Raw genomic sequence first — 19,804 nt, 5'->3', positions numbered from 1 at the left:
TGTATCTATTTACCTTAACTTACAATATAGATACGTTCATTTTAAAGCAGTCTAAACAAATACATTAACTGTAAGTTGCCTGATGTTATCCAAAGAGCACTGACCTAGCCCAACCTTCAGTTATGATTTTATTACTGTATAAATCATTTCACATAGCATCATCAATTCACACCTAAACACAGATAAGACACATCATCTGCCCTGAAGAGCTTAGTCTAAATAAGACAAATGCAAGAAAAGACACAGGCTACCAGTTCAAAAGAAGGAGGTTGTGGGGACTATGTCTGAGGAGAAGGAGTCAGGAGGGATCATGTGGAGAGGTTGTGGTTACAAGCCGGGATTTCAAGGTGGAGAATGAGGCTGCAGGAGGACAAGATGCCTGACTGAGGCAGCAGGAGAACACTCACAAATCCAAAAGGAGTAAAGAGAGAGACTGGGGTAGAGCATAAGAGAAATAAGAGCGAAGATACAGGTGGGAACAAGAGCATGTAGGGCCCTATAGATGAGGAAGAGAGGAGATTGGATGTGATCTGGTAAGAGCTAGGAAAAAGAAAGTGGAGATGTGTTAAAAGGGAAATAGAAGGCAAAGGAGAATTAGATGATTAAAAAGCAATCAGCTTGGGTTCTTACTGCAAAGGATTCTCAAAGGATGAGAAAAACAGTACAGGTGCACACTGTGACTTGGTCGCCACCTAATAGCCCATCATCCTTAATAGATAAAATTATGCTATACACTGACTATACAGAGTGGCTCAGCAGATTTGCCCCAAATATATATTCTGTGAACCACAGTTAACTCTACACAATGTATTAATAAGAGAGCACTTATTGTTGCAAACTAGGTTTTTTGGAGATCTGATGACTCAGGAAATTGATAATGGAACACAGAGCTTCTCACATCTAGGCTATTGCTTCAGATTAGGTTCAGGTCAGTAGTGCCCACAAATCGTTACAGAATCACAACCCTTAGGTGGCTCTACTGCATGTGAACTTAAGGTGGGTAAAGTCCAGCTACTGGGCGACAGGTATCGACGTCACAGAAACCAGCACAATCACAGCTGGTACCTTTTTTGGCCATTGTGTCAGAGGCCAAGAATTGGCTCGGCATGGAGTTTGAATCCTGCTGCCGGGGTGATGGCACTTGCTACAGAAGGCTTTGATGAGTCGCACCTTTATTTTTTTTATATTTAGTCAGTGCTGAGTAAGCTGAACACTTTCTTCCTCCTTTCCTTAGATGTGGGCACTGTGATCTAGAGTTGCTGACCACAAAACGGCAGAGGCCTATCCTGTGTTGTATGAGATAAAGCCGGTAGAAGTGGAAGCAGGGAGCTTCTCTTTTCATGCTCCGCAATCCATGTGGGTGTGGGGCAGGATATACCCCTAATACCGTGACCTCTAGAAGAAGAGTCTAGCTAATATGCCTGTAACCTCACCATTGCCTCAAGAGTGGCAATCAATCTAATTTGAGGCATGGACTAGCTCCTGGTCTCTAGCCTTCCTGTAAGCATGCTGCAGTCAGTAGTAGCAGTGGAGGGTGGCACTAAGTAAGTCTATTTCCCTCAGGTGTTCCTTGACTGCATCACTCAATTTGCTACAGGTCCACACACCCCACCACCCAGTATTGTAAAGTTGGCAAATCAGAGCAGGATTTTGTTCAAAAGCTTGTCTTTGGAACTCACAACACCCATTTTGGGAAATCGGATCATGACATTATAATACCTGAAGGAGGTAAAGCCCAAAACACAGACTGGATCCTCACGTGATGTAAATATTTTTTAGACACACAAATCTACACCACCTGAGGCATTGGCTGATTGTGTTTTTATCCTTTGGATTTATCTATTTGACTGACTGGTTGTTGTGTCTATCTATTAATTTTAATTTTTTTTAAAGGCCAGACACTACCATTATGATAATATAATCTGAGCACCTGTATAACACAGGCCAAGAAATTTTACCAAGTGATTCCGGCATCAAGTTAATAACTTCTGGGTGAACTAGAACACATCTTTTAGAAGGACATCCAGTCTCAATGTATCTGTGTAATTCATAATGCTTGGTGATGATAATAAAAGAGCAAACCATATTTCAGGAGCTAGATTCATTGTATTTTAATACATTTGACCCTAAATAGCAAAGTATAAAAATCAAAATCAACAGAACTCTTAAATGTGCACTGTAGTAAATCGTTTGCGTAGCACTACAGGAGTGACTATAAAAGAAAGCAGAGAAGAGTAGGAAACCATGTATTCTAATAGTTGGAAGTTCTTTGTCCAGGCTCACTCCTACACTAAGAGAATATTTCTGATTGTCCTCTGAAATGTGTATAATTTCAGATAAACCATTTTGATACAAAACTAGAACATAACCCCCATGGGCAGAAATATTAGCAAAGGCATTTACACTGTACCACAGCATTACTTAGTCTGCTGCAGCTGAATTATATTATAAATGAGCTATAACAAAAATCTCTGGGGAGCTTCTGGTCAAACACGTCAGCATGACAGAGAGAACTGCTTTTTCTTGGTTTTGTGTTGTAAATGTGACAAACATTTCACAAAAACTGCATTGAAAGATAGAAAATTAATCACAAAACAATCTGCACCTGCAACACAAAAATACCATTGACCCTGCAATGACAAGAAATGCTCATTATGGGCCTAATTCTGAGAAGTTCCGAGTGCCCATAGAAGTCTATGGGCCTCATTCTCCATTGCCTGTCACCTTGTGTGGTCATTTACAGCAGTGCAATATGTGGAAGGGGGATATGCTGATTTGGTAACATTTTATATATATTTTAAATAGGAACAAATGACTACAGCTCCTGATCTCTAACCTTCCTGTGGGTTCAGGGCAATGGAAAGCTAGACCCAACGAGAGCTCAGGTGCTCACCACCTGTCAGCATTGGGCCTAGTATTACCCAGTCGGATCCAAATGTTAAATATTTTAAGAAAAATTATGTCGTATGAGATCTCGACATTGCTATCTCGGAGGGAATCCCAACAACTTCATTTCTCTGTGCCTTGATCTCTTCATCTGAAAAATGGTACTTCTGTGTATCCACAGGTACACGTTATGCCAGGGCTCTTGTGAGGCATAATTCATTGGTGTTTGTGATGTGCTCAGATATTACAGGAACTAGAAATGCCTGTAATAAATTAATATAATGAGTAACATTTTTATCATATGATTCTAAAATACCATATAATTAGCAATATTTTTGCTACCAGTATTTCCCCCATTATTACTACAAGGTATTGTGCAATATTTGGCATGAAACAGTCCTGGAGGAATTAACTAGTAAGACACCAAAGAGCCTCTGAACAGAAGAAAATTTCCTTGCTAAGATAGCCATTAAGAATGAGTTTAGTAGGCAGTTTGAGCATAATAATACCTGGTAGTGCAGTTGGGATGAGTCAGACCTTCAGAGGAATAGAGCAGATAGGATTTAATATTCCCCTTGAAGAAAGAAGATCACTTTGGGATTGGAGACGGGAGTAATAGCAGAACCCTGAAGGATGGAATAGAACAAGGTTTGGTTAAGCAACCGAGCATCAGGGCTGGCTCCAGGGTTTTGGCTGCCCCAAGCAGCCAAAACAAAACAAAAAAACAAAAAAACAAAAAAAACCCACGATCGTGATCGCGATCTGTGGCAGCAATTCGGCGGGAGGTCCTTCACTCCCAGGCGGAGTGAGGGACTGTCCGCTGAATTGCCACCGAATACCTGGAGGTGCCGCCCCTCTCCGGAGCGGCCGCCCCAAGCACCTGCTTGAGAAGCTGGTGCCTGGAGCCAGCCCTGCCGAGCATTAGGGACTAGTAGAAGCTAAGCAGAACCTGAGCATGTGATAGGTCAGTGACAGTAGCAGTACAATAACTAAGGAGCTTGGCCCTGTCAGGTTGACTGTACATCCAAGAGTAGGGCTACCATATGTCCGGATTGCCCTGGACATGTCCGGCTTTTCGGTCTATAAATAGCCATCCGGGGGGGATTTTTAAAAATCTAAAAATGTCCAGGATTTCCCCCCGGTCGGCTATTTATGGACAGAAAAGTGGCGGCCAAGCGCCGCTCGGCAGCCAAAGCCCCTTTCCGGCTCCCCCATCCCCTGCAGCCCCTGCAGTCTTACCACGCCGTTTGGCCCTGCAGCTGTCTTCCCCCTCCTCCCCTCCGCTGAATGCTCCGCCCACCTGCTCCTCCCCCTCCGCTGCTTCCCGCGAATCAGATTTTCATGGGAAGTCTGAAAAAAAGCAGGGGCAGGTGGGAGGCAGCAGCAGGTAAGCTGGGGCTGGGGCGGGGGGAACGTGAGGAGGAGAGTTCTGGGGAGGCGCGGCCCTGGCTGAGCGGCTCCCTCCGGCTCGGGCCGAGTGGCGCCTGGCAGCCCCAGCGGCTCCGGCCCTGGCCCCAGTGGCTCCTGCCCAGCTTGGCTCGGGCCCCAGGGCACCGGCCCCGGTTCCGGCTGAGCATGCCAGCCCGGCCCTGCCCGAGCAGCGCCGGCTGAGCACCTCCGGTCCCAGCAGCTCTGGCTCGGGCCCTAGGGCAGCAGCCCCGGTTCCGGCCGAGCTCGCCGGCCCAGCCCTGGCCGAGCACCTCCGGCCCAGCCCCAAGCCCCACAACCCCGGCCGGAGTGCAGGCTGAGTCCTGGGCTCTTTAAAGCCGGCCCTGGTCAGGGGACAGGGAGGGGGAGTTGGATGGGTCGGGAGTTCGGGGGGGGGGGCTGTCAGGGGGACAGGGGTGTGGAGAGGGGTAGGGACAGTCAGGGACAGGGAGCGGGGGATTAGACAGGTCAGGAGTTCTGGGGGGGCTGTCAGGGGGACAGGGGTGTGGAGAGGGGTCGAGGCAGGCAGGGAGCAGAGGGGGTTGGATGGGTCGGGAGTTCTGGGGGTCCTGTCAGGGGTGGGGAGCAGTTGGATAGGGCATGGAAGTCCCGGGGGTCTGTCTGGGGGCAGGGGTGTGAATATGGGGTGGGTGTGTGGATAAGGGTCGGGGCAGTCACGGGACAGGTAGGATCCTAGGGGGGCAGTTAGGGTGGGAGGTTCTCAGGAGGGGGCAGTCAGGGGACAAGAAGCAGGGCGGCTTAGATAGGGGGTGGGGTCCTAGGGTGCAGTTAGTGGCGGGGGTCCCAGGAGGGGGCAGTCAGGGAACAAGGAGTGGGGGGGGGTTGGAGGTTCTGAGGGGGGCAGTCAGGGGGTGGGAAGTGGGAGGGAGTGGATGGGGGCAGGGCAGGGCGGGGATGGGGCTAGAGCAGGGCTCCTCCCTCCCCCCCCGTGTCCTCTTTTTTGCTTGTGGAAATATGGTAACCCTATCCAAGAGGGTGCCTCCCATCAAAAAGATCCACTCTATCCAGCCAAATTATTAAGGATGGACTGGCTGAGACTAACACCCCAGCAACAATGTTAACAAGAACTGGCCTATGTGGATACACACCTCAATGAGCTAGAGTACTATTGTCACTTGAGTGGGTGCATTAGAACAGAGAAGCTGCACAAGGAGCCTTTCTTAGCTCCAAACAAAGGGATTGCTCTGCTTCCTCCTAGTCCCCAAAGGAGACAGGGAGGAGTGGAGGGGAGCTGGGGTTATGGATGCCCTTCTCCTACACTTTGACTAGCAGAGCTGAATGGTCTCAGAGAGGGGAGCAGGCTACATTGATGTAGGATTGTTTGTTCGCTTTGCACACTGGAGGACTCAAGGAGACACAACCCTTCCTGAGTCTCAACCTGATAGGGTGCTGCTCTGCGCTGCCCTGCTGTATACATAATTTATACAACATAGGGACCATACCTCTTTGGCAAGAAACTCAATAGGGATCAGAGGGACAAATGGACTAACAATTGGACAGGGAATGAACATATGAGTTTACATGAGAGAGAGAGAGATTGCTCTGTCAACCAAAGTGATACACTTAGCTCCCCAGAACTGACTCAGCACTTATCCAAGAGCTGACTATGGGGAAAGGGAGGCACTGTCCGGAGCAATGATGTAGCTGAACACATATAGGTTGAGATTTACTGCTCAAACTAGCTTGCTGACTAAGTTAATTCTTTGTTCATTTACAGGGAATCTATTTTATTCAGTTAACCCAAAGATTGAACCTAATCCTTCTTAAGTCATCTTGATATAAAGCTTCACTCAGTTTTCTAATTTATCATCTTTTTAGTTCTCTGCTAACCAGTAGTAATTTCTGTATTTTAGATGTTGTGCATATAGTTCATGCATTGTAACCTCTTATTATACTTGGGCAGCTAAATGAAAACTTTTTTTAACAAAAGAGTTGCTCTACTACAGCAAACTATGGGTCTGTCTAGTCCTGTGTGCAGCCTTCTACAATGAACAGTAACTGATCATTCATGGAAAGATGAACACTTCTCATAATTCTCATTTGTGCATTGTTACTCAAGGTCATGGGGAGGAAGAAGCAAATTTTCTGTTTCCTTCCTGACACCCTTTAGATACTGGCTGTACAGTCTGAAGCAAGAAAAGATTTTTTTCTCTTATATTAATGTCTTATGGCTGATTCGCCACTCTTACTCACATTGTGTAATACCTTACACATGAGTAGTCCCATTGAAATCACGGGTTCTCCTTACGAAATAAGGTAATACTGAGGGTGACGAATAGAATTGGTCAGGTTTGGGGTTTTTTTGCATAGAGCAGTGGTTCCCAAACTTGTTCCGCCGCTTGTGCAGGGAAAGCCCCTGGCGGGCCGGGCCGGTTGTGTACCTGCCGTGTCCGCAGGTTCGGCCAATCGCGGTTCCCACTGGCCATGGCTCACTGCTCCAGGCCAATGGGAGTTGCTGGAAGCGGCGCAGGCTGAGGGATGTACTGGCCGCCGCTTCCAGCAGCTCCCATTGGCCTGGAGCAGCAAACCATGGCCACTGGGAGCCGCGATTGGCCAAACCTGCAGACATGGCAGGTAAACAAACCAGCCCGGCCCGCCAGGGGCTTTCCCTGCACAAGCGGTGGAACAAGTTTGGGAACCACTGGCATAGAGTATTTTTCCAATCCAAAAATTAAATTTAATTGAAACCAACATTTTGTCACAGGTAAATTGCAATTCCAATGAAAAGTTTTGATTTGATTTAGGAAATTTCAAACAACTTTTTCCTATTTTGTTTTATTTTGACTTAAAGATTGTTTCATTTTGTTTTTTAGAAACTTTAAAATTTGTTTTTGATTTTCACTTTTTGGATTTTAGTGTTTCCCCCCCTCCCTTGTTTTTTACTTCCTCCCTTTTTCCGAAATGCAACATCTGGAAAATAGTAAGAAAGTGTGAGAAGGTAGGGAAAATCTGGAACTGAAAGTTGAAAGCTTGTCCTTTATTAGACTTGGACTATAGAACACAAGTATAAGGTTAGTTATCACAGACATGTGATGGTTATCATGTTTTGACCTGTAAAGCTTTCTGGTAGTTGCCATTAAAAAGTCAGCAGTTAACATGATAGCATCTGAAATATTCCACTTTGCCCTTATTCTTAAAATAGAAATAACAGCAATGTCTTGTATTCTGTGATGTGGCAATTATGGATAAATAATGAATTTTTAATGGTGACCACTGGTTTTATAGACCAAAATCATCATCTTGAACTAAACCTGGAAACACATGGGTAGCCAATACAGTCTAAGAACAGGTATAATAAACTTGATACAAGAAAAACATTACTTACTCACTCTGGTAGCTTAAGTCTCCAAGTACTTTTTGTGATATGCATTACAATGATTTTAGAAGGCAAAGTATGTATCTTAGAGGAAAGCACAAATGTCTAGCCAGGCATGGATGGAAAAAAACCCACTCTGGACTACCGATGCTACCTAAGAATCTGGGAACAGCCGATGACTCAGAAAGACTCCCATGCTGTGAACCTCAATAATAATACTAGGTGGACATTCATCTCCCTTATAAAGAACAAACATTATTCTAATATTCTCTAGATGTTTCAGCTTAGTCTAGCTTTTCCAGAAAAAGAAATGACAAAATACAAATTCACACCCCAGTTCCTCACCCCAGTTTAAAATTCACAAGAATGGGTTTTTTGCCTTTCAAAAGACCCAACTGTTTTGTGCTTCTTTCAAGTGGAAGTTTTATCAGCATGGTAATTTTTCAAGATTTCTTGATTACAGGGTGTGCTTTACGGCTGTTTTATGTAACAAAACTGATCTGATGACAGAACTTTGCTAGTGAATAAAAGAGGTTAATATTAACCAATGCAACAGATGATAATTTCTTATCCAGTTGAATGCATGATATCTTTTTATTAACATCCTGCAGTACATGACATATTGTGGTTTGCCTTATACATAATATTTATTATTAAATGTATAATTGGAAAATGTAAGATGTCATGAAGAAAGCTATTAAATAAAAGTGTACTAAAATCTAGAGAAATCTTTGTGGACATAAGTTATCTCTATGTCAGCCATTCTGGATAAGTTTTCTGTATCTCATTATTGATGAAGGTGCGATTTTTCTAGAGAAATAAAGGGCTGCTAAATAGAAAGTAGCCTATTTTGCTGCAATTCTGTAAACCAGTCCTGCAAACAGGGCTGGCTCCAGCATTTCTGCCGCCCCAAGCGCAAAAAAAAAAAAAAAAAAAAAAAAGCCGCGATCGGCGGTGGCAGTTCAGCGGCAGGTTCTTCGCTGGTAGAGGGAGTGAGGGACCTGCTGCCCCCGAATTGCCGCAGGTGCCGCCCCTTTCCCTTGGCCGCCCCAAGCACCTGCTTGTTAAGCTGGTGCCTGGAGCCGGCTCTGCCTGCAAACATTTATTCTGATGAGTTGTGCTACAGAAGTTCAAGGAACAAATCAAATGAGTAGGGCAGGGGTTGGCAACGTTTGGCACTCGGCTCGCCAGGGTAAGCACCCTGGCGGGTCGGGCCAGTTTATTTACCTGCTAACATGGCCGGTTCAGCCGATCGCGGCCCCCACTTGCCGCGGTTCACCGTCCTGGGCCAAAGGGGGTGGTGGGAAGCCGCAGCCAGCACATCCCTTGCCCGTGCCGCTTCTCGATGCCCCCATTGGCCTGGGACGGCAAACCACGTCCAGTGGACGCCGCGATTGGCTGAATCTGCCGTGTCATCAGGTAAATAAACTGGCCCGGCCTGCCAGGGTGCTTACCCTGGCGAGCCGCGTGCCAAACATTGCCGACCCCTGGAGTAAGGATTTGAAGGCTTGTCTGTTTATCATTTGGTTGCCGTTTACATTCATACAAAATAATTTGTTTTCAGCAGTCTGTTAGCAAAGACTTCCATGGATTACTATTGTTTTCATATGGATAGCAAAATTCTGTCTGTTTTCCCCATTCATAAGGATGAAAAGTCTGACTGGAGAATGCAAACATGCTAATCTAACAGAGGAATTTTCACAGAGGTGTAAATAATCTGTTTTTTGGCCATATGTGCTGCAATTTGGCAAAGGTAAAAACTAATAGAGAAAATGTAGTATGCTCTTTCTGCTGTCTGAAACTGTAGAAATAGACAGGCCTAGTGTTATGACTCCTTATACATCACTGGTGCAAATCAGTTGCAGAAAGCATCAAGAAACATCGATACTGACATTGTTTCAGAGGCGTCTTGTGTGAGCAGAATTCAGAAATTTAATTGGTTACAAAACCTATTACTGCAGCACTACACACTGAGTGGCACTAAGTAATTACACCGTAACTGCTGCACAACTGTTATAATTTTTCATGCAGCTATGTTACATGATAACACGATAACTCTGATGCTAATACTAATGTTGGGTTAGGCAGTTAAAGAGGGGATTATAATAGAGAAGTGCTAATAGTATGTTGTTAGGAGGCTGGCTGCCAGGAAGCCAATGGAAATGGGAGTTTAGGAAAATAAAAAGAAAGATAGAAGAGGAAACTGGAAAAGAGAGGGGCAGAGAATGCTGTATCCTTTAACCTGGGGATGTTTTAACTGTTGTGCTGTTGTTAATCTTTAAATCCTTGGAGGAGCGGATAGACTGCAAGGTCAAAGAAATCATGACTATGTGAAAAGAAATGGGAAATGATGGGTTTGGGAGCAATCACCTCATTTGATGGCTGCAAGGAGTCTTCTCAGAATGCATCTGCCAGGTTTGTGTCAGATTTCTCCAGTGGAAGCAAGTGGACATTTTTTTCTGAAATGAATAAATTGATACTCCAGAGACTATCTGGTATTTTTAGAAAGCAACAGAGGGTCCTGTGGCACCTTTGAGACTAACAGAAGTATTGGGAGCATAAGCTTTCGTGGGTAAGAACCTCACTTCTTCAGATGCAAGTAATGGAAATCTCCAGAGGCAGGTATAAATCAGTGTGGAGATAACAAGGTGGTTCAATCAGGGAGGGTGAGGTGCTCTGCTAGCAGTTGAGGTGTGAACACCAAGTGTACTAAAATCTAGAGAAATCTTTGTGGACATAAGTTATATGTGTATGTATATATATAAGTGGACGTGCAGGTTATATATGCCATCATATGCCAGCAATGCCCCTCTGCTATGTACATTGGCCAAACTGGACAGTCACTACGCAAGAGGATAAATGGACACAAGTCAGATATCAGGAATGTCAATATACAAAAACCTGTAGGAGAACACTTCAACCTCCCTGGCCACACAATAGCAGATGTAAAGGTAGCCATCTTACAGCAAAAAAACTTCAGGACCAGACTCCAAAGAGAAACTGCTGAGCTCCAGTTCATTTGCAAATTTGACACCATCAGATCAGGATTAAACAAAGACTGTGAATGGCTATCCAACTACAGAAGCAATTTCTTCTCCCTTGGTGTTCACACCTCAACTGCTAACAGAGCACCTCACCCTCCCTGATTGAACTACCTCGTTATCTCCACACTGATTTATACCTGCCTCTGGAGATTTCCATTACTTGCATCTGAAGAAGTGAGGTTCTTACCCACGAAAGCTTATGCTCCCAATACTTCTGTTAGTCTCAAAGGTGCCACAGGACCCTCTGTTGCTTTTTACAGATTCAGACTAACACGGCTACCCCTCTGGTATTTTTAGGAACAACATAAAAGGAAGTAAAGACTCCAGATGGCGGTAGTAGGAGCGAGGAGATAGTGTTAGATAGTGGTGAAATTTTTGTAGTGTCTGAAAATGAGGAAGGTCAAAAAGTTCCTGCTCTGTATGAATGAGAGGCCTCCTTATCAGGCACACAGCAACATCCCTTTCATGATAGATCTAGGTTCTTAAAAGGATGTATATAGCTATATAAAAACATGCACATAGATAACTGAAAGTTCACAATAAGTTGACAATAAGTTATTTACAGTCACATTAGTTTTATGCTATGTCAGCACAATTATATATATTAAATATATGCATGCATATATATACTTTCTTAAGTGTTGGCCAACTTGTTTTATACTGCACCCACAAGTGCTCTTATAGATGGGAGCAGTGTCAGAGAATGGAATAGACAGTGTGCTCAGTGCTATACAACAAATAATATGGACAGTCTGTTAACCAAAGAACTCACAGTTGAAGCAAGACAGGCAGAGGATATACTGGGGAGGCCAGAGGCTGTTGGCCAGATTGTGTAACTTACAGGGGCAGATGTCCTGGAGGGGTCTGGTCCACATGAACTGCACACATAGGTGTGTTTGGCCTACTTCAGGGGCTGCAGTGGAGGGGGAGCACCATGTGCCCCCAGCAACACTCAAGAGGGAGGTCTCCTGAGTACAGGGGCTATAATTATTTAGCTGCACAAGTTTAAGTGTTAGGGGCTCCTTTTGTGCTCTTCCTCCCAAGTACAGCAGCACATGGACCTATCAGAGTATAGCTCAAAATACAGATAAACTGCAGTGAGGTAACAGTAAACTTTGTCAATGTCATGCTTATGCATATTCTTGCATTTGACCATGATCAGTTCAGCCAAAACAAGGTTTCTATTTCTGCATGTGCAATAAAACTTAAAGAAAATGAGACATTTTAAAAAATCAAATTGACTTTCTGAAGACATCCCAACCAACAGATTATATTATCCAAATGAAATGAAATTTTATTATAAAGCCACAGTAGATGTTAAGTTAATCATTGCACTACATTGGCTGAACATTTCAAATACAGAAGCATGAATTGGTTCATTAAAACCAGCCAACCAAAGAATCTCCTAACTGGTTGGAAGATAATTTTAAAGTGCAATTAAAAAGATAACACCATCAGATGCATGTATATAGTACATTTCAGTTAAATCTGGTAAAGCACTTTCCCAGTTAGGGAGAAAATCCATCCCATAGAATCTAGCATGAATTTTTCTGCTGGGCACTTGGGTTTCCCTAGCTGGAAGTGGTGAACGACATCTGTTCCTTAAATATATTCCCTCAGGAACACGAGGAATGCAAAGCCTGCTTTTTGCTATTTATGCGGGAAACCAGTTGGAGGTCTCACAGCACATTTATTTGTGATTTTTTACACCTTAATTCAAGGATGTTGAATCTTTAACAAAGACTTCCTTTATCTGAAATGTTAATTAATCATTTGAAGTTATATGTCTATTAACAAAAGCAAATCCATTCTCCTCTCAACTTTCACTTTCTTGGCTCCGGTGATGTCACTATTCCACTACTTCTTTAGACATCAGAGCCTTCCAGGGTGGGCTGGCAAGGCTTGATTTTCAAGCAGACAAAGAAATTCTCAGGCCTTTTTAGTATGCCGCAGAGAAGTATAAAAGGGCACAAGCCCTTTTTAAAATGTCTTTTTCAGATTATCCTTTAAAATCAATGAGCTGTTCTGTCCTATTGCCCCGTGTGTTTAATTCGTCGAGAGGTATTGTTTTGAGGTGAGGTGTCTAAAGGGTTTCCATTTACTATTTATGTCCAGGTCTTTATACTTTTTAATCAAAATAACTTTTGTCTTGCTAGACCACAATCACATTTGTAGTGTAGCTTAGGAGGCTTAGACTGGTGGCTTATTCCGAAATTATTGCTGATTCTGCCTAGTCTTTTTTCCCTTTCGTAGTTGTTTTTTTCTTTAGGATGATGGTGGGATCTCTTGTGCTTATAGGGCTGGTCACGCTGCCTGTGGTTAAGGCCGCCCAATACTTTCCATTAGAAGACCCTGTTTTAAGTTGCTTATAACTTCAACCATTTGGACTGAAAATTTCATGCTGGGTTTCTTCCTCAGGCTGAATTTTTTTTGAAAAAAAATTTTTTTTTTTCAGCTAAAGTGCTTCAGCCATTTCCAAGAACAAGACTGGAGGAAAATATGTTGTTTTGTTCACATCAAAAATGTCTTTCAGCTCTTTCATTGGGAAGATCTAGCACCTCTATGCTTTGGAACAGGGACTTGAAATTTGGCAGGAGGGTTGTCCTGCTGTCGGGGACATGCCTTTTGCTGTTCCTGTGAAATATCACACAAATTTGGCCAAGTTATCAGCTTCAGTTCAAATTTGCTCAGTAGAAATTTGTTAGTGTTTGGCTGCTAAATTATCCAAAGATTCTTTCTGTGCTGGGCATGCTCCAGTCTAGGAATGCAAGGGGCTGAGCAAGATTTTCCCTCCAACTGCAACTTGTGGTTGCTGTGGGCTGCTATGCCAGTAGTGAAAGCAGGGAGACTCTCTCCTGGACTCTTAGTGCTTCTCTTTTTGGCTTCCCAACAATGTGGAGGAGGAAGCATGACAAGAGCTGGCCTGGGTTTGGGGTCCATTGGAGGAAGTAGACTGGGACAGAGAGCCTGTCGGGGGAATAGACTGGGAGTTGTGAGATGGGGAAGAACTGATATTATTTTAATGTAGTTTTTTGAGTGCAATAAAATGTAGATTTAAACATTTTCTTATAGCAGTTAATATTCACAGATACAGTATTCATGTGTAACACACATTTCTTAATCAGAAAAAATATGAGACAAATGTTGGTTCCATTGAAGTCAATAGGAATTTTTTCATCGACTTCGGTGGGATCAAGATATGGCCTAGTAGATAGAGATTTGTAACCATACAGTAGATGTTAGTTCTTGTTGAATGATAAATATTATATTTGTACACTAGGAAATACTTTCACATACTTATGTAATCTATATAATTGTTCTGAACTGGCTATTAGAAAATAGCTCTTTTTAATAGTTTTTGGTAGGAGTGTGAAATTGCTTAGGATTGATGGGAGGAATTCCATGACAAAAGCAGTCCTGTCACATGTTTTTGTCTGTACATTAATGAGCACTACTCTGGGTAATTCAAAAGACTGTCTCATTTGTTGTATGACACAGAGCTTGAATGTTTGGCACTGGAATTCTTCTTTCAGTTCTTTTTGTCTTTTTTTTTTTTTTTTTTTTTAAATGGAGATATCCCATCTCCTAGAACTGGAAGGGACCTTGAAAGGTCATCGAGTCCAGCCCCCTGCCTTCACTAGCAGGACCAAGTACTGATTTTGCNTTACATTTTTTTTTTTTTTTTTTTTTTTTTTAAATGGAGATATCCCATCTCCTAGAACTGGAAGGGACCTTGAAAGGTCATCGAGTCCAGCCCCCTGCCTTCACTAGCAGGACCAAGTACTGATTTTGCCCCAGATCCCTAAGTGGCCCCCTCAAGGATTGAGCTCACAACCCTGGGTTTAGCAGGCCAATGCTCAAACCACTGAGCTATCCCTCCCCCTCTATGCATCCTCATTACCATAGATGTATCTCATGCTAGCATCCTTAGCTGTATCGATAATAAATTGATAAATTTTCTAATGTTATATCTTCTATATGAAAATACTATACATTACATATGTCATAATATAGACTAAGGGCCAGATTTTGATTTCAGTTACACAGACCAAAGAGGCATTCTTTGCCTCAGAGAGCTTAGAGTCTAAGTATAAAGTCCAAATTTTGCTTTCATTTACACCAGTGTAAAGTCAGTTCAACTCTGCTGTAGTCAACTGAGTAAGTAAGAGCAAAGTTTGATGTGACTGCCTTAGAATTTTGCTTTATGCTGTTAACTCTTGTTGTTTCATATATTTATTTAAAAATACTTAAAAGTATTTCAGCTAGCCCAAAGGCTACAGCTTCAGTCTGACAATAAATATTAGCTAATGAAAAGATTATCACTATTGCTAGCATATCTTCTGTTAGAACAGATATATGTATTAAATAGGGCATAGGATCTAATTTTCTACATTAAGTGCTCCAATTTAGTGGCTTTCTGAGGAAATAACAAAAATGCTTCATGTCCACGAGAAGCTTCTCTGCTCTTAAAAGCACCATGGATGCAAGCAGTAGAATACCACAAAATTGATAGAATTGCTATTTAAATGAACGCGAAATAGCATACAGTCTTTTAAGAACATAATTTATGGTATTTCACAATGAGAGTACATTGCTGTTCTTTGGGAAGTTATTCTTAGCTACATTACAACACACTTTGTATGTCATAACAAGGCATTTTTAAAGAGGAAAATATTTCCAATAGCCTTTTGCAAGTTAGCTGTTGTAAAGAAGTAGATGGATAAATATCAGAGACTGTTAGGTGACAAACAGGCTTAATGACCTGTAATATACCAGTTCTTAAAACAGTTATATTTATCATAATAGTTTTGGACTTTAATATATTATTATTCAATTAATTTCAAAAGTATCAATTGAATATTTTTGACATATGTTTTTCTGCTGGTCAGATAATTAGTGAAATTTTGTTCCAGTGAAATTATTATAACGATAAAATTTGCTCCATTATATATTTGACAAATGTCTTTTTGTGCTTTTCCACTGGCCCTAATTATCACCTGAGTCTGCAATTCCACAGAGTGTACTTGTTAATTTCGTCACTTCAAATATGTGCCTAACTTTTGACCAGGAAAACAGCAAATGCGCACTAGAGTTTAGATATCATCTAAGGCATGATTTGAACCTAAGCCTCCGTAGATGCCAAGCTAGTGTATGAGTTCACTGGATCACCTTTAGTCCTCACCAAATGAGCCCACCCTGATTCATCAAAGCAGCTGCCGCTCTTCGTTTTTCCTTGTGTATGGTAGGTGAGCAGTGTGGGCCTAACTGCCTCACAGCTTGCTGCTGCTTCTATCTGCAGCCTGGCACATTCCAGCTAAACCCCATAACTAATACTCTGTCATACGTCTGACTCAATGGAAAAGCCTAGGGCGGAGGGTTTCCAAAGAGCAGCAGAAAAATGCTATTTTTAAAATTTTTCTTCTTCCTGAAGACTTTTCAGATGTTATTTGAGACAAGACTTAAACAAGTTATTGATTATTGCCTTCTTGTAATGCCTACCAAGTAGTAGATCTCAGGTCTCAGACAAGACAGGAATCTTGTAGCCAACTGAAATGTTAGATATTTAATGGATACACAGTACCCACAATATGGTTGGACTTTTGCATTGCTAGGGCCTGATCATGTGAATTGCTGAGTACCCCCAAACCTCCATTGAAGTCAATGGGATCTGAAGGTGCTGAGTACCTCTGAAAATGAGGCCAAGAATTCACAGTTCTCTACTGGAAAACAAATGAATTAACGCATTTTGAACTAACAGACACTAAAAAGAGAGCAACTGTCTAGGAGTTTGACTGTGTCATTTAAACTCATCTCAGAATGAGGGAGGCTGCACACCAGTTAGCCTACTCCTTTTTGGCACCTCTGGTCTCAACCAAATCCAGCCAGTTCAAATGCTTGCAAAAATATAAAATTACATTTTTTGAGCCTTGTTCATCACTCTCTAGCAAACTCCAGGTGAATTATTGTGTGTTTTGATTAACATTGCACAAATAGTTTTGCTTTGTTGTCTGGGCACAACTGTACCCAGAGCTATTATAGATTCTGTTTCTCAAGGTTTGATTGAACCAATTGGAGTTTTCATAAATTAGAATCCTTTTCAGTTCTCTGGCTATTGCTCACCCCTTGCCAAAGCTGGACAAATGATTAACAATGACTAAGTTATTAGCAACTTTTAGCCTCCCCCTCCCCCTGTTTTGTGGGTTGATCCTGTTTCTGCAAATGTCTTACCTTGGGTGAATAAGGTTCAAACTTTTGGTTACTCACAAATTGTGCACTTTGTTCTCTATCTGTGGTATATGACAGGTCATCTTAGTCACATGGTATTATTTAAGCTCCTTGATTTGATGACTGAAATTTTTTTAACAGGAGAGTAACGAAGACTAAATAGCAACTAATGAATAAACAATAAAACACTCTTGTTCATTCGTGAATTCTCTTTTCAGCATTCTTATTGAAATGAAAAGCAGCTGTTCTCTAAACTTTGTGGACAAAAACATATTCTAATTGATGTTGGTGGATATTGATTATGACGGGGGGCACTACAAAGTTGACTTGAACAGGAGTTTGGGATTTGAACAAATGCTGTGAGCACTTTCTTATACTATTCAACCACTGACAGTTAGGGGGGAGATTTTCAAAAGCGCATTGACATTGTTAGTGAGATTTGGATGCCTAAGTCTCCTTTGTGCTTTTGAAAATCTCCCCCAAATAGAGTAACCATTAGTATTTAAAACTTACTTGTGTGCTTACCACCCTCACCCCACCCCAGCCTGGTACGCATAAATGTACATGCTTAACATTTAGCAAATGACTTCAGTGGCGTTACACCAAATTGCACTTGCTGAGAATCTGGCCTTTTATTTGTTAGTGGATAAATGCAAGAGTGGCAAGTGTTAACATCAAGGTGAAGATAAAAGATACCTGGACAATTTTAACTTTAGGACAAATCTTTTTAATCTTTCTGACATTATTTTGTTATGTTTTAAACAGTAGGGAAACTCCTTCCTTGCTGCTGTAAGTTAGGGCAAGACAACCTCTCCATGTGACAGTGGTAGAAAAAGTAGAAAAACAGGGCTCTCGTATTTGAAGTGGAAGAAGTGTCCATTACAGAAAGATGGAAAGGGTGAGTGAAGTTAAACTAAAGAATGCCCTAGTGCTTCTTAGTTGAAAATGAAAGATATAAAAATTGTACATGCAAGCAAAGGGACCACTGACATTTATTAAGTTCCCCCACCCCCAAGCAGTTTAACTTGAGAACTGGAGCTATTCTCAGTCTCCATTTTTTCATAAAGTAAGCAATACATCCAGAAGAAGGGCTATTCAGTTGTGGAGTTGTTTTTGTTTTTAACAATGAACATGCAACTGTATGTGTGTGTTTTCTTTTTATGCCTTCTAATTGGCATAAACTCATCACGTGACAAGTCTTCAACTTTAACTACAGAACTTGTGCTGACATCAAAAGTCATTGTGGAATTTCAGACCTTTGATATCTGGTTTAATGGAAGAGCTCATGGCTCCTATGAAGTAGTTACCAGGAAACCCCCCCCCCAGATATTCTAAGTCTCATCACACAAAAATTGTTTTCTGTTAATTCCTGACACTTTCAGTTTTTATGTGGACAAATGGTCATCAAGTGGAGGAGTTATGTACATGTTTCACAACTGCTACTATTGTTCACTACTGCAATGAAAATTTGGCCTAGAAAATCTCTTTTTAGGGAAGAAAAACTATTAGAACCTCAAAAATAGCAAAACCCATTTCTAAAAAATTAAGATAGGATGACTATGTTAAACATACTTGATAAATCTTATTCTTTCATACCATATTTTGCCTTAAGCTACATCCTTACAACCCTATAATACTTTAGGCAAATTAGAGTGGAATTTCACCCTATGTCTTTCAAAAAAAGTAATATAATATAGTTACACATGCCAGTGAAAATAAATCAGTTTTACAGTTAAAGTTATGAGTCTGCTGTCACTTACATCAGTTTTAAACCGCTATCATCTCATTGACTTTAGTGAAGCTACTTCTGACTTATCCTTGTGGAAAGTCCAAGCAGAATCAAACCCATAGAATTTGAATGGGAAATAAGAGGGAGAGGCTGTGGGGCAAAATCCCACTTCAGCATATTAAACATGGTAATAGTCCTAAGGAAGTCATTGGCACTACTGGCATGCTTGATATGACATACTTAAGTACTCTGCTGAATCAGGCTACATGTTGGGTTGGAGGAATAGGATGAGAGATGGGAATGTAGAAGAGAAAAAGAAGAAGAGCAGATGAGCAGTGAGAAAAGAGAGTGAGGATGAAAGACAGAAGGAGAGTGAAAGGGCAGAGGGGAAGGGAGGGAAGTCAGAGTAGAAGGAAAGCAGGTGGATTAAGCTGTGTGCCTGGTCCATTTATTCTTGAATACCTTTGTTATACCTTTCCAGCAGGATTGGGAACCATTAATAACTACTCTCTGAGTACGGTTATCCAGCCAGTTATGTACCCACCTTACAGTAGCCCCATCTAAATTGTATTTGCCTAGTTTATTGATAAGAATATTATGTGAGACCGTATCAAATGCCTTACTAAAGTCTAGGTATACCACATCCACCACTTCTTCCTTATCCACAAGACTCGTTATCCTATCAAAGAAAGCTATCAGATTGGTTTGACATGATTTGTTCTTTAGAAATCCATGCTGGCTATTCCCTATCATCTTACCACCTTCCAAGTGATTGCAGATGATTTCCTTGATTACTTGCTCCATTATCTTCCCTGGCACAGAAGTTAAACTAACTGGTCTGTAGTTTCCTGGGTTGTTTTTATTTCCCTTTTTATAGATGGGCACTATATTTGCCCTTTTCCAGTCTTCTGGAATCTCTCCGGTCTCCCGTGATTTTCCAAAGATAATATCTAGAGGCTCAGATACCTCCTGTATTAGCTCCTTGAGTATTTTAGGATGCAATTCATCAGGCCCTGGTGACTTGCAGGCATCTAATTTTTCTAAGTGATTTTTAACTTGTTCTTTTTTTATTTTATCTTCTAAACTAAGATTAAGACATCTCCATTAGTATACAGAATGAAGAAAAGAGACAACTCGTCTAGCCTCATCTGCATG

The sequence above is a fragment of the Trachemys scripta genome, chromosome 9 (assembly GCF_013100865.1).
Source record: "Trachemys scripta elegans isolate TJP31775 chromosome 9, CAS_Tse_1.0, whole genome shotgun sequence".
NCBI classification, from domain to species: Eukaryota; Metazoa; Chordata; order Testudines; family Emydidae; genus Trachemys; species Trachemys scripta.
This window is presented reverse-complemented; position numbering follows the sequence as displayed.